This window comes from Aegilops tauschii, chromosome 3 (assembly GCF_002575655.3).
Source record: "Aegilops tauschii subsp. strangulata cultivar AL8/78 chromosome 3, Aet v6.0, whole genome shotgun sequence".
NCBI classification, from domain to species: Eukaryota; Viridiplantae; Streptophyta; class Magnoliopsida; order Poales; family Poaceae; genus Aegilops; species Aegilops tauschii.
In genome coordinates, this window is record NC_053037.3 from 560,527,080 (window position 1) to 560,542,578 (window position 15,499).

General features: G+C 50.6%; 1 pseudogene; it reads left to right on the top strand.

The window, feature by feature from the left end:
* The first annotated feature begins 282 nt into the window (after nucleotides 1-282).
* LOC109764186 (putrescine hydroxycinnamoyltransferase 1-like) lies at nucleotides 283-7,665 on the top strand (annotated as a pseudogene).
* Nucleotides 7,666-15,499: the final 7,834 nt, after the last annotated feature.

Sequence of the window (15,499 nt, forward strand, 5' to 3'; positions counted from 1 at the left end):
ACGCCCCGTCTTATCTCCTTTATGTGGGCATAGTTTTGGTGGGTGCGGTCTTGGCCGGCTTCTTGGAGTCGGCATTCTTCATGGCCGGCTTTTGGGAGTCGGTCCTTTGGGAGCAGGCTTCCGGGAATCGGCCATCTCGTAGCTATCTTGGGGGAGGTTTCTGGGGCCGGGGGAAGGCGGCCCTGTGCTTCGAATGCTTGAAGGCTCAAATGGCCTGATAATTTCTTGAGAAGCCAGGGGAAGTCGGTTAGGGTACCCGTGGCTATTTACCCCGAAACGCGTGAGAGCAAGAGTACCGCACCTCATGAGTCTCTTCGTCTTCTCGCTCGACCTGAGCTCACAATGGGTGTACGTCGCGAGGTGGAGGCGGTGGATTCGTGCATGGTGACGCCCATGGAGCAGACGCCAAGCCATGGCCTCTGGCTCTCCCCGCTCGACCTCGCAACTGTCAGTATAGGCCTCATCCCCACCGTCTACTTCTACAGCTCCAGCTCCGGCGTCGTCGACGACTTCTTCGACGTGGCCAGGCTCAAGGTGGCGCTTGTTGGAGTTAAACACGAATATGTATACGTCCGTGTCCTAATCATGTACGTGTACCCGAGTCCGTGTTGGCTTGATAATCATTGCCGAGTAGGATTGCTAGTTATCTGTAGGATAGCTAGTATATATATTGGTGTACCCCTGTACTTTGTAACCGTGAGATCGATCAAAGCAATAAAAGTACAAAGGCTCGACACGAGCCTGTTGCTATAACTCGGCGACTCCGCGTATCGTGTTCCGACGAGTTGTCTACGCTAGCTAGCTAGACACGAGGATCCATCCAGCTGCCTGCCTAGTTGCTTATTGCTGTACGTACGTCTGTTGGTCAAAGGATCGGCCAGCCGGAACTCGACGGAAAGTACTCGTCGGCGTTCGTACGTTTGGGACCGAAGCTAACAATTGGTATCTAGAGCAAGGTTGGTCTTCTAGTAACGGAGGATCATGGCGAACGATGATACAAACAAGCAACTGGCAGAATACTCCGGTGCGGCTAAAGTATTTGCTGCTCCGGCGAGTTCGTCGTACCCACGATTTGATCGCGAGAACTTCGGGGTCTGGAAGGCCCTCATGGAGTGTGGTCTCCGCGCCAACGAGCTATGGGACGCGGTCGACCCAGGAGGCAACGCGTTCTAGAAGGAGGGAGCCGAGCACCGGAAGGATCGGCAGGCGGCGTCGGCGATTTATTCGGTGATGCCGATGGATATCCTCCAGCACCTGATCGCCAAAGCAACAGCGAAGGAGGTGTGGGATACTTTGAAGCTCATGTTCGAGGGACACACCCACATCAAGCAAGCTAATCTCCAATCTCTCCTAAGGAACTATGAGACTTTGGTCATGGGCGACGATGAGTCAGTGGATGCGTTTGCTTCACGGGTGGCTACTCTCGTCAATCGGATCCGCGTGCTTGGAGAAAACCTCATTGAGGCCTCGGTTGTCCGGCGGTTCTTGCGTGCGGCCCCTCCCCGGTACCTGCAAATTGTCACGGCGATCGAGCTGTGCGTCGATCTCGCGACTCTCTCCATCGACGATCTTGTCGGACGGTACAAGGCTCACGACGAGCGGATGCGGTACAGTATTGGGGACGGGAGGAAGGACGAGCTTGTGATGCTCACGAAGGCGCAGTGGGACGCTCTAGAAAAGCAAGGCGGATCCAGGAGCGGCAGCAAGAAGAAGGGGAAGCAGCGTTCAGGGAGAAAGAACTTCGCCGACTCCGACTATGACTCAGACGACGACTCAGACGATGAGGCTGCACCACTACCGAGGAGAAAGTTTGACATCAGGAAAGTGAGGTGTTATAACTGTGGTCTCCTCGGCCACTTCAAGGCTGACTGCGAGGAAGCACCGAAGCAGAAGGCGCTCATTGTCCAGCAAGAAGATGATAGTGACATGATGTTGATGTGTGAACTCGTGGACAAGCAGGATCCAGTTCTTCAAGAGCCGGCTAAAGAAATTGTTGTGCTCGTGAAAGAAAAAGTTCACCTTCATAATCATGGTTCGGAAACTCGTGTCGATGCTACTGATACGGGAGGTGACTCCGAAACTTACGTCGATGCTACAGACGTAAGTGCTAACTTTACTGGATCGGATACAGCGAAAGCAGCGTGTGCTCGACCATGGAGAAGCAGTCTTTGTGTTGGTCAACTGGAGGAGAGGCCCATAGGCGGCCGCAAAAGCGACACAAAAGACAATGACGTAATGGCGTACGTGGCGCCAGATGTCCACGAAAACAACTCGGCAAAGAGCGTTGCAGGCGGTCGCCAAGTAGCGAGTCGAGGCGAGCGAGGCACACGCGTTCTATTGCAAAGCCCAGCCATGTGCGTCGGAGGGCGCAGCCTAGCAAAGGACGGGTACCCAGAAGAAGCCGATCACTCCAGCTAGTTGGGCGGTGGTGGCCACTGCAAGCTAGCAGCTCAAGCATCACCACGTGGAGGCATGGTGCATGGGCCAGAACGTGGGCAACATCCACAGGAAGGAAAAGACCCACTTGGGGAAGTGGGCGATCGAGCAGTGCGTCGATCTCGCGACTCTCTCCATCGACGATCTTGTCGGACGGTACAAGGCTCACGACGAGCGGATGCGGTACAGTCTTGGGGACGGGAGGAACGACGAGCTTGTGATGCTCACGAAGGCGCAGTGGGACGCTCTAGAAAAGCAAGGCGGATCCAGGAGCAGCAGCAAGAAGAAGGGGAAGCAGCGTTCGGCGAGAAAGAACTTCGCCGACTCCGAAAACGACTCACACGACGACTCAGACGATGAGGCTGCACCACCACCGAGGAGAAAGTTTGACATCAGGAAAGTGAGGTGTTATAACTGTGGTCTCCTCGGCCACTTCAAGGCTGACTGCGAGGAAGCACCGAAGCAGAAGGCGCTCATTGTCCAGCAAGAAGATGATAGTGACATGATGTTGATGTGTGAACTCGTGGACAAGCAGGATCCAGTTCTTCAAGAGCCGGCTAAAGAAATTGTTGTGCTCGTGAAAGAAAAAGTTCACCTTCATAATCATGGTTCGGAAACTCGTGTCGATGCTACTGATACGGGAGGTGACTCCGAAACTTGCGTCGATGCTACAGACGTAGGTGCTAACTTTACTGGATCGGATACAGCGAAAGCAGCGTGTGCTCGACCATGGAGAAGCAGTCTTTGTGTTGGTCAACTGGAGGAGAGGCCCGTAGGCGGCCGCAAAAGTGACACAAAAGACAATGACGTAATGGCGTACGTGGCGCCAGATGTCCACGAAAACAACTCGGCAAAGAGCGTTGCAGGCGGTCGCCAAGTAGCGAGTCGAGGCGAGCGAGGCACACGCGTTCTGGTGCAAAGCCCAGCCATGTGTGTCGGAGGGCGCAGCCTAGCAAAGGACTGGTACCCAGAAGAAGCCGATCACTCCAGCGAGTTGGGCGGTGGTGGCCACTGCAAGCTAGCAGCTCAAGCATCACCATGTGGAGGCATGGTGCATGGGCCAGAACGTGGGCAACATCCACAGGAAGGAAAAGACCCACTTGGGGAAGTGGGCGATCGAGCAGTGCGTCGATCTCGCGACTCTCTCCATCGACGATCTTGTCGGACGGTACAAGGCTCACGACGAGCGGATGCGGTACAGTCTTGGGGACGGGAGGAACGACGAGCTTGTGATGCTCACGAAGGCGCAGTGGGACGCTCTAGAAAAGCAAGGCGGATCCAGGAGCAGCAGCAAGAAGAAGGGGAAGCAGCGTTCAACGAGAAAGAACTTCGCCGACTCCGACGACGACTCAGACGATGAGGCTGCACCACTACCGAGGAGAAAGTTTGACATCAGGAAAGTGAGGTGTTATAACTGTGGTCTCCTCGGCCACTTCAAGGCTGACTGCGAGGAAGCACCGAAGCAGAAGGCGCTCATTGTCCAGCAAGAAGATGATAGTGACATGATGTTGATGTGTGAACTCGTGGACAAGCAGGATCCAGTTCTTCAAGAGCCGGCTAAAGAAATTGTTGTGCTCGTGAAAGAAAAAGTTCACCTTCATAATCATGGTTCGGAAACTCGTGTCGATGCTACTGATACGGGAGGTGACTCCGAAACTTGCGTCGATGCTACAGACGTAGGTGCTAACTTTACTGGATCGGATACAGCGAAAGCAGCATGTGCTCGACCATGGAGAAGCGGTCTTTGTGTTGGTCAACTGGAGGAGAGGCCCGTAGGCGGCCGCAAAAGCGACACAAAAGACAATGACGTAATGGCATACGTGTCGCCAGATGTCCACGAAAACAACTCGGCAAAGAGCGTTGCAGGCGGTCGCCAAGTAGCGAGTCGAGGCGAGCGAGGCACACGCGTTCTGTTGCAAAGCCCAGCCATGTGCGTCGGAGGGCGCAGCCTAGCAAAGGACGGGTACCCAGAAGAAGCCGATCACTCCAGCGAGTTGGGCGGTGGTGGCCACTGCAAGCTAGCAGCTCAAGCATCACCACGTGGAGGCATGGTGCATGGGCCAGAACGTGGGCAACATCCAGAGGAAGGAAAAGACCCACTTGGGGAAGTGTCTCATGGTTCATACGTGGTGGCACCTGGAACTTTACTACATGTAAATGATGCAGCACCAATCTCATGCGCAGGGGGTGTCGTAGCATCACTTGGTGGTGGCCAGTCAGCAAGTATGTCCAGTACTCTATTTGTCAGCCTAGAAGCGAGCATCGGTAGTGGCTCACAGTTGCTAGCAGAATTGTACGCAGAAGATGACGTCACTTCGGCACTTATGTCGCCTCCGAAAGTACTGGAGAAAACGACACGTCCATCTACAACCGATCATCTATATCCGGAGTTACACTCATATCCGGAGAAATTTCTTCAGACGATTAACCCGGTAATGGTGAACGGGAGTGGGCGACGGTGTCTAGCAAGCGCCGAGGAACCGGCGGAATTTGTGGACGCAAATACAAAGGAGTGTTGGCGTCATGCTATGATAGAAGAGTTGGGGTCGATCCATGACAATAATTCATGGGAGCTTGTGGATCTTCCCAACAATGAAAAGGCTATGGAGCTCAAGTGGGAATTCAAGGTCAAGAAAGATGTTGAAGGGTGCATGAAGCACAAAGCGAGGCTACTAACCAAAGAGTATGTGCAAGAGGAAGGTGTGGACTTCGAAGAAGTGTTCGTTCCTATTGAAAGGATGGAATCGGTGAGACTACTCATCGCTCTCGCGGTTCAGGAATCATGGAAGATACATCACATGGATGTAAACTCCGCGGTTTTGAATGGCGAGATAGAAGGAGATGCGTATGTGAATCAACCATCAGATTTCATCAAAGAGGGAGAAGAGCACAAGGTATTGAAGTCACACAAAATCTTGTATGGGCTATGGCAAGGACCTCGGGAGTGGAACATCAAACTTGATCGGACATTGATTTCTCTTGGATTTGAGAAAGCCCCACTAGAGCATGCAATGTACAAGCGAGGTGAAGGAAGGGATCGTCTACTAGTTGGCATCTACGTTGACGACCTATTAATTACTGGAGCAGATGAAGTGGTGATTGCAAAGTTCAAGTTACAAATGAAAGAGCTTTTCAAGATGAATGATCTAGGTTTTTTGAGCTACTACCCCGGGATAGAGGTACATCAAAAGACGGAGAGGATCATACTTTGCCAGGAGGCATACACAAGGAAGATACTTGAAAGATGTGACATGAAGATTGCAATCTAGTTGATGCTTCAATAAAATCTCGTCTTGAGCTAACCAAGAAGAGCAAAGCACCCGCAGTTGATGCAATAGAGTATATTGCAGCTACAGTTGCGATGTGTCAAGGTGTGTGGCTAGGGAGGCTACACGATGATCTCATGGATCGAGATCCGGAACAAGTGGTGCTCAATGTTGACAGTGAGTCTACGACTTTTCTATGCGAGGATCCAGTGCGGCGTGAAAGGAGCAAGCACATTGATACGATGTATCCCTACATAAAGGACTGCATGGAAGAAGGTAAGATGGAGGTCAACTACAATCGCACCGATGATCAGCTGGCGGACATCCAAACCAAGGCTTTGAATCGAGAGAAGTTCTTGGGGCTGCGAAGAAGAATCGGCGTCGGCGCTGTAATGTGACGATGTCGTGTTTAGGGGGGTGATTGTTGGAGTTAAACACGAATACGTATACGTCCGTGTCCTAATCATGTACGTGTACCCGAGTCCGTGTTGGCTTGATAATCATTGCCGAGTAGGATTGTTTGTTATCTGTAGGATAGCTAGTATATATATTGATGTACCCCTGTACTTTGTAACCGTGAGATCGATCAAAGCAATAAAAGTACAAAGGCTCAACACGAGCCTGTTGCTATAACTCGGCGACTCCGCGTATCGTGTTCCGACGAGTTGTCTACGCTAGCTAGCTAGACACGAGGATCTATCCAGCTGCCTGCCTAGTTGCTTATTGCTGTACGTACGTCTGTTGGTCAAAGGATCGGCCAGCCGGAACTCGACGGAAAGTACTCGTCGGCGTTCGTACGTTCGGGACCGAAGCTAACAGCGCTGGCCAAGGCTCTCGTGCCCTTCTACCCACTCGCCGGCCGTATCGGCGTGGACGGCGGCGGTCGAGCGGAGGTGCACTACGCCGGCCAGGGCGCGCTCTTCGTCGTCGCTCGCTCGGACCTCACCGTGGATGGCCTCGTCGATTGCCAGCCGTCGCCGGAACTAAGGAGGCTCTTTGTTCCCCGCTTCGAGGACTCGCCGTCCATCATGTGCGCCATTCAGGTGACTTTCATGGGATGCGGTGGGGTCATCCTGGGGACGGCGCTGCACCACGCCGCCGTCGACGCCGCAAGCGTGTTCCACTTCTTCAAGACGTGGTCCGCCTTCTCCAGAGACCTCCCGGGAGTGCGGCGCTCGACCTCCCGTGCCACGACCGTACCCTCCTCCGCGCGCGCACACCGCCCATGGTCCACCCCGACGCTTTCACCGTGTTCTGCCCGAAGCTAAGCCTATCCGAGACGTCGGGCCCCGTCGTCAGCGAGATTTTCGCCGTCTCCAAGGACCAGGTTGCCGCTCTCAAGCGTGCATGCACCAGCAGCGGCGACGGTGGCCGAGTGAGCACGTTCGTCGCCGTGAGCGCCCACGTGTGGCGGTCCATGTGCGCCGCGCGCCGGCTGCCACCGGACGCCACGACGCGGCTTACCTTCCCGGCCAACGTCCGGCGCGTCCTGAGGCCGCCGCTGCCGGCCCGCTACTTCGGGACGCGATCATCACCCTGGGCACCGCCGGCAAGGTCCGGGACATAGGGTCGGAGGAGCTGGCCTTCGTGGCCGGCCGGATCAATGGCGCCGTCCGCCGAATGGACGACGAGCTGGTGCGCTCGGCGATCGACTACTTGGAGATGAACGGCGGCAAGCAGCCGGCCGGCACCCTGCCCGAGACGGAGCTGAGGGTGTTCAGCTGGCTGGGCATACCGATGTACGACGCGGATTTCGGGTGGGGGAAGCCGCTCGCGATGCACCGCGCGGTGGAGGAACGCGGCGGGATCGTCTACCTCATGGACGGCCTCAGCGGCGGCGTGCGCATCCTCGTGTCTGCCGAGGCTGCTGTTCTCAACGACTTCCAGCGCCAGCTATATGCCATCATCTAGTTCGGAAGCCTCCGGTCGTACGCACTATCGTGCATACTAGAGCTGAGTAAAAAACAAACCAGCTGAGAGGCTTTCATTATGCCATTATCTATCTTCTTCTTCTTTTTTTCTTTGCTTTTGGGGAACATTATTCATCTTCTTTATTCGGGAATGTACCACTATATATCAATTATATCATTATTGTGACGGTTAATATTTCTGTAAGAATATTTTTAAAGTATAAATTTATTGTGTGATTCTGATTCAAAGAAATGTTCTTTTCCTAAACACAGCAGACGAGGATTAAAGTTTTAAATTTTAATCCCTCTTTCCTCCCTCTATTAATCTTCATACCTAGTAAAGCTAGTTCAATGGTTAAGTACCCAACCAAATAATCAAGTGCTTGGTGATGACTACCTGTACTCGAGTGAGACGGCAGCGAGCAAATTGGACTTGAAAAAAAAAAACCTCCCATGTCGCTCCCGTGAGGCGACGGGGAGGGCGCCCCTAGATCTCCGTCGCAATTCTCCTTCCTCCTCCTCCCTCGCCACCACCAGGGGGAGCTGCCAGGCAAAGCGCGATCGGCATCGGCGCCGGCGCCGGCGCCGGCGGGGCCTTGGCATCCTCTCGCACGTGGGGGCGGCGCGGGCCGGCTTCCCCGTGGCATGGCGCGGTGCAGTGATGCTCTGGAGCAGCAGCGGCATACAAGAAAGGTTACAGAGCGATGGGCAGCTTGGTTTTATATAATATATTTAGGGTATTCAATGCATTTTCTGCTATTTAATAGACATAAATCCAATTTTAACCGAATGTACATTAAAAGAATGCCCAAATATGGTGAAAACGTACCTTTAAAGTTCTTTACGATCTTTATGCCAATCTTACAAAATTAACTAAAAATATAAAATTGTAGTTTAAATTTAAATTATATCCAATTAAATACATTTTTATTAACAAAAAGTCTAATGTATAGCATATAATAAAACCCACGGTCATAATAAACAACACAATAAAACTAAAAAGATTACAGCAAATTAACAAAAATATCTGCATCTTTTGAGCAGTGGCGGACAATGGTAGGTGCTCACCAAAGCTGAAAGAAATATCAGTAGCAGGCCCTCTTTTTTTTGGGAAACGTCGGCCTTTATTAATTAAGCAACCAAATTACAAAGGTTCTCCCAGATACAATCTGGAGCAGAAAGGAAAATACATGGACTCAGAGACTTCAAACTAGACTGAGCTAAAACATGAGCAACTACATTACAGTGCCGACGGACATGCTTGAAAGAAACCGAAGCCTGTGTAACACACTCCGCCTTGATGTCAGCGACAATAGTGCCCACAACAGATCTGTCACAGGCGGAAGAATTCATGCGATGAATCAATGACAAACAGTCAGATTGAAACACCACCCTGGGAAAGTGCTTCTCCCGAGCCAGCCTGACAGCGCATCGAAGAGCAAGGGCTTCGGCTACCTCCGGCGAAGAGATACCGGTAAATGGCTTGGTAGCAGCAGCCACAAACTGCCCAGAGTGATCAAGAATCACCACACCGGCCGCAGAAAAACCCCGAGCAAGATCCACCGCCGCATCAGAAGACACCTGCACAGAACCTTGCAGAGGCGGAGACCAAATGGAGCTAGAAGCAGTGGACTCACGCCTTGGAGCGGGGAGGGGCTTGAACAGATGTTGGAACACCATCTCAATGTACGCTCGAGCCCTTGCCGCAGTCCGCTTCGGAGGAGGGGCCTCCGGTTCGTTCCGCGCCGAGTTTCGGGCCTCCCAAATATGCCACAGAGACACCGTCAGGACAGAAATATCCCGCTCAGAACATCTGGAAAGGTAGTTGAAGAGCCACTGCCTCAGAGAAGCATAGGAAGAACCAAATAACTTGATCCCAAAGGCCTCCTTGATTTCATCCCAAACAGCTCGAGCATGCGGACAGAAAAGCAGTGCATGCCCCACACTTTCCGGTCTACCACAGAAGAAGCAGTCTGTTCTAGTCGGAACCTGACGCCGGAGCAACTGCTCGCCTGAGGGCAGACAATTGTGTGCGAGTCTCCACAGAATTGTTTTCATCTTGTTCGGGGCTTTTACATTCCAAAGCTTCTTCCACAACTTCTCTTTCGAAGTCCAATCAGAATGCTAACCTCTACCATTGCCACTTTGCTTGATCATGAACCGGGACGATCTGGCCATGTTGTAGCCCGACCGGACTGTGTACACACCAAACCTTGTGAAAGGCCAGCGAGCAAAGTCCGACCCGCCAGCTAGGTTAATAGGAATCTGAAGAATCTCATTTGCCACCGCTTCGCTGAAAAATGCCCTCACTGAATCCACGTCCCAGCAGGCATGCTCCGCATCGATCAAACAGTGCACTGTCGCCGAGGCTGGGATTGGAGAGATGGGATGGAGGAGAGCCGGAGGAGTCGAGGGGATCTAGTGATCGGAGAGGATGCGCATGCTCTTCCCATCGCCAATACCCCACTGGACACCCATCTTCAACAACTCCCGGCCATGCAATATCGCCCGCCAGGTTGCAGAAGCCGACCGAGGTGCCCGTGCTTCCCAAAAACTGCTGAACTGGAAGTACCTTCCCTTCAAAACCCGGGCACACGGGGAGTTAGGATCGGTCAGTAGACGCCAGCCTTTTTCACCAACATCGCCTGGTTGAAAAGGCCCATATCGCGAAAACCCATTCCACCCAAAGACTTCGGCGTTGAGAGCCAATCCCAAGAGCGCCAGTGAAGTTTCTCCTTGCCATCTTCCCTTCCCCACCACTGATCCACCACAATCTGACGAAACCTCTCACAAATCGCCACCGGCAACCGGAAACAGCTCGAAATGAAAGTGGGATGGCTTGAGTCTTGGACTTGAGCAAGGTTTCCGTCCCAGCCCTAGAAGTAGGCCGGTCCGACCACCCATGTATATTCTGTTAAAAATATGCCCTAGAGGCAATAATAAATTGGTTATTATTATATTTCCTTGTTCATGATAATCGTTTATTATCCATGCTAGAATTGTATTGATAGGAAACTCAGATACATGTGTGGATACATAGACAACACCATGTCCCTAGTAAGCCTCTAGTTGACTAGCTCGTTGATCAATAGATGGTTACGGTTTCCTAACCATGGACATTGGATGTCGTTGATAACGGTATCACATCATTAGGAGAATGATGTGATGGACAACACCCAATCCTAAGCCTAGCACAAGATCGTGTAGTTCGTCTGCTAATGCTTTTCTAATGTCAAGTATCATTTCCTTAGACCATGAGATTGTGCAACTCCCGGATACCGTAGGAATGCTTTGGGTGTACCAAACGTCACAACGTAACTGGGTGGCTATAAAGGTGCACTACAGGTATCTCCGAAAGTGTCTGTTGGGTTGGCACGAATCGAGACTGGGATTTGTCACTCCGTGTAAATGGAGAGGTATCTCTGGGCCCACTCGGTAGGACATCATCATAATGTGCACAATGTGACCAAGGAGTTGATCACGGGATGATGTGTTACGGAACGAGTAAAGAGACTTGCGGGTAACGAGATTGAACAAGGTATCGGGATACCGACGATCGAATCTCGGGCAAGTAACATACCGATAGACAAAGGGAATTGTATACGGGATTGATTGAATCCCCGACATCGTGGTTCATCCGATGAGATCATCGTGGAACATGTGGGAGCCAACATGGGTATCCAGATCCCGCTGTTGGTTATTGACCGGAGAACATCTCGGTCATGTCTGCATGGTTCCCGAACCCGTAGGGTCTACACACTTAAGGTTCGATGACGCTAGGGTTATAGGGAATAGATATACGTGGTTACCGAATGTTGTTCGGAGTCCCGGATGAGATCCCGAACGCCATGAGGAGTTCCGGAATGGTCCGGAGGTAAAGATTTATATATGGGAAGTCCTGTTTTGGTCACCGGAAAAGTTTCGGGTGCTATCGGTAACGTACCGGGACCACCGGGAGGGTCCCGGGGGTCCACCAGGTGGGGCCACCGGCCCCAGAGGGCTGCATGGGCCAAGTGTGGGAAGGGACCAGCCCCTAGGTGGGCTGGTGCGCCTCCCACAAGGGGCCCAGGGCGCAGGAAGGGGGGGAAGGGGGAAACCCTAGGCTCAGATGGGCCTAAGGCCCATCTAGTGGGGCGCCCCCCTCTCTCCCCCCCTTGGCCGCCCCCCAAGTCCCATCTAGGGCTGGCCGCACCCCTTGGGGGGGGAACCCTAGATGGGGGCGCAACCCCTCCCCCTTCCCCTATATATAGTGAGGGTTTGGGGCTGCCATACACACGAGACAATCTCCCGCTTGGCGAAGCCCTACCCCTCTTCCTCCTCCTCTCCCGTGGTGCTTGGCGAAGCCCTGCAGGATTGCCACGCTCCTCCATCACCACCACGCCGTCGTGCTGCTACTGGACGGAGTCTTCCCCAACCTCTCCCTCTCTCGTTGCTGGATCAAGGCGTGGGAGACGTCACCGGGCTGCACGTGTGTTGAACGCGGAGGCGCCGTGGTTCGACGCTTAGATCGGAATCAACCGCGATCTGAATCGCTACGAGTACGACTCCTTCATCCGCGTTCTTGCAACGCTTCCGCATCGCGATCTACAAGGGTATGTTGATGCAGTCCCCTTCCCCTCGTTGCTAGATTACTCCATAGATTGATCTTGGTGATGCGTAGAAAATTTTGAATTTCTGCTACGTTCCCCAACAGTGGTATCAGAGCTAGGTCTATGTGTAGTTTCTATGCACGAGTAGAACACAAAGTAGTTGTGGGTGTCGATTTTGTCAATTTACTTGCCGTTACTTGTCTTATCTTGATTCGGCGGCATGGTGGGATGAAGCGGCCCGGACCGACCTTACACGTACACTTACGTGAGACAGGTTCCACCGACTGACATGCACTAGTTGCATAAGGTGGCTAGCGGGTGTCTGTCTCTCCCACTTTAGTCGGATCGGATTCGATGAAAAGGGTCCTTGTGAAGGGTAAATAGAAATTGGCATATCACGTTGTGGCTTTTGCGTAGGTAAGAAACGTTCTTGCTAGAATCCCATAGCAGCCACATAAAACATGCAACAACAATTAGAGGACGTCTAACTTGTTTTTGCAGGGTATGCTATGTGATGTGATATGGCCAAAAGGATGTGATGAATGATATATGTGATGTATGAGATTGATCATGTTCTTGTAATAGGAATCACGACTTGCATGTCGATGAGTATGACAACCGGCAGGAGCCATAGGAGTTGTCTTAATTTATTGTATGACCTGCGTGTCATTGAAAACGCCATGTAATTACTTTACTTTATTGCTAACCGTTAGCCATAGTAGTAGAAGTAATAGTTGGCGAGACAACTTCATGAAGACACGATGATGGAGATCATGATGATGGAGATCATGGTGTCATGCCGGTGACGAAGGTGATCATGCTGCGCCTCGAAGATGGAGATCAAAGGCGCAGGATGATATTGGCCATATCACGTCACTTTATGATTTGCATGTGATGTTTGTCATGTTTACATCTTATTTGCTTAGAACGACGGTAGCATAAATAAGATGATCCCTCACTAAAATTTTAAGAGATGTGTTCCCCCTAACTGTGCACCGTTGCGAAGGTTCGTTGTTTCGAAGCACCACGTGATGATCGGGTGTGATAGATTCTAACGTTCGCATACAACGGGTGTTGACGAGCCTAGCATGTACAGACATGGCCTCGGAACACAAGCAAAACACTTAGGTTGACTTGACGAGCCTAGCATGTACAGACATGGCCTCGGAACACAAGAGATCGAAAGGTCGAACATGAGTCGTATAGCAGATACGATCAACATGGAGATGTTCATCGATGATGACTAGTCCGTCTCACGTGATGATCGGACACGGCCTAGTTTGACTCGGATCATGTATCACTTAGATGACTAGAGGGATGTCTATCTGAGTGGGAGTTCATTAAATAATCAGATGAACTTAATTATCATGAACATAGTCAAAAGGACTTTGCAAATTATGTCATAGCTTGTGCTTTAGTTCTACTGTTTAAGATATGTTCCTAGAGAAAATTTAGTTGAAAGTTGATAGTAGCAATTATGCGGACTGGGTCCGTGAACTGAGGATTGTCCTCATTGCTACACAGAAGGCTTATGTCCTTAATGCACCGCTCGGTGTGCTGAACCTCAGCGTCGTCTGTAGATGTTGCGAAACATCTGACATACACGTTTTTGATGACTACGTGATAGTTCAGTGCGTAATGCTAACGGTTTAGAATTGTGGCACCAAAGACGGTTTTGAAACGTCGCAGAACATATGAGATGTTCCGAAGACTGAAATTGGGATTTCAGACTAGTGCCCACGTCAAGAGGTATGAGACCTCTGACAAGTTTCTTAAGCCTGCAAACTAAGGGAGAAAAGCTCAATCGTTGAGCATGTGCTCAGATTGTCTGAGTACTACAATCGCTTGAATCGAGTGGGAGTTAATCTTCCAGATGAGATAGTGATGGTTCTCCATAGTCACTGCCACCAAGCTATTAGAGCTTCGTGATGAACTATAACATATCAGGGATAGACATGATGATCCTTGAGCAACTCACGATGTTTGACACCGCGAAAGTAGAAATCAAGAAGGAGCATCAATTGTTGATGGTTAGTAAAACCACTAGTTTCTAGAAGGGCAAGGGCAAAAGGGATACTTCTTGAAACAGCAAATCATTTGCTGCTCTAGTGAAGAATCCCAAGGTTGACCCAAACCCGAGACTAAGTGCTTCTGTAATGAGGGGAACGGTCACTGAAGCAGAACTACCCTAGATACTTGGTAGATGAGAAGGCAGGCAAGGTCGACAGAAGTATATTGGATATACATTATATGAATGTGTACTTTACTAGTACTCCTAGCAGCACCAGGGTATTAGATACCGGTTCGGTTGCTAAGTGTTAGTAACTCGAAATAAAAGCTGCGGAATAAACGGAGACTAGCTAAAGGTGAGATGACGATATGTGTTGGAAGTGTTTCCAAGGTTGATGTGATCAAGCATCGCATGCTCCCTCTACCATCGAGATTGGTGTTAAAACTAAATAATTGTTATTTGGTGTTTGCGTTGAGCACAAACATGATTGGATTATGTTTATCGCAATACGATTATTCATTTAAGGAGAATAATGGTTACTCTGTTTATTTGAATAATACCTTCAATGGTCTTGCACCTAAAATGAATCTCGATCGCAGTGATACACATGTTCGTGCCAAAAGATATAAAATAGTGATGATAGTACCACATACTTGTGGCACTGCCATTTGAGTCATATTGGTATAGAACGCATGAAGAAGCTCCATGTAGATGGATCTTTGGACTCACTCGTTTTTTAAAAGATTGAGACATGCGAACCATGTCTATTGGTATAAATGCATGAAGAAACTCCATGCAGATGGATCGTTTGGACTCACTTGATTTTGAATCACTTGAGACATGCAAATCATACCACATGGGCAAGATGACTGAAAGGCCTCGTTTTCAGTAAGATGGAACAAGAGAGCAACTTGTTGGAAGTAATACATTTGATGTGTGCAGTCCAATGAGTGCTGAGGCACGCAGTGGATATCGATATGTTCTTACTTCACAGATGATTTGAGTAGATGCTGAGAATATTTACTTGATGAAACACAAGTCTGAATTATTGAAAGGTTCAAGTAATTTCAGAGTGAAGTTGAGGATCGTCGTGACAAGAGGATAAAATGTCTATGATATGATCATAGCGATATCTGAGTTACGAGTTTGGCACACAATTAAGACATTGTGGAAAGTGTTTCACAATTAATACCGCCTGGAACAACACAGTGTGATGGTGTGTCCGAACATCATAACTGCACCCTATTGGATATGGTGCATACCATGATGTCTCTTATCGAATTACCA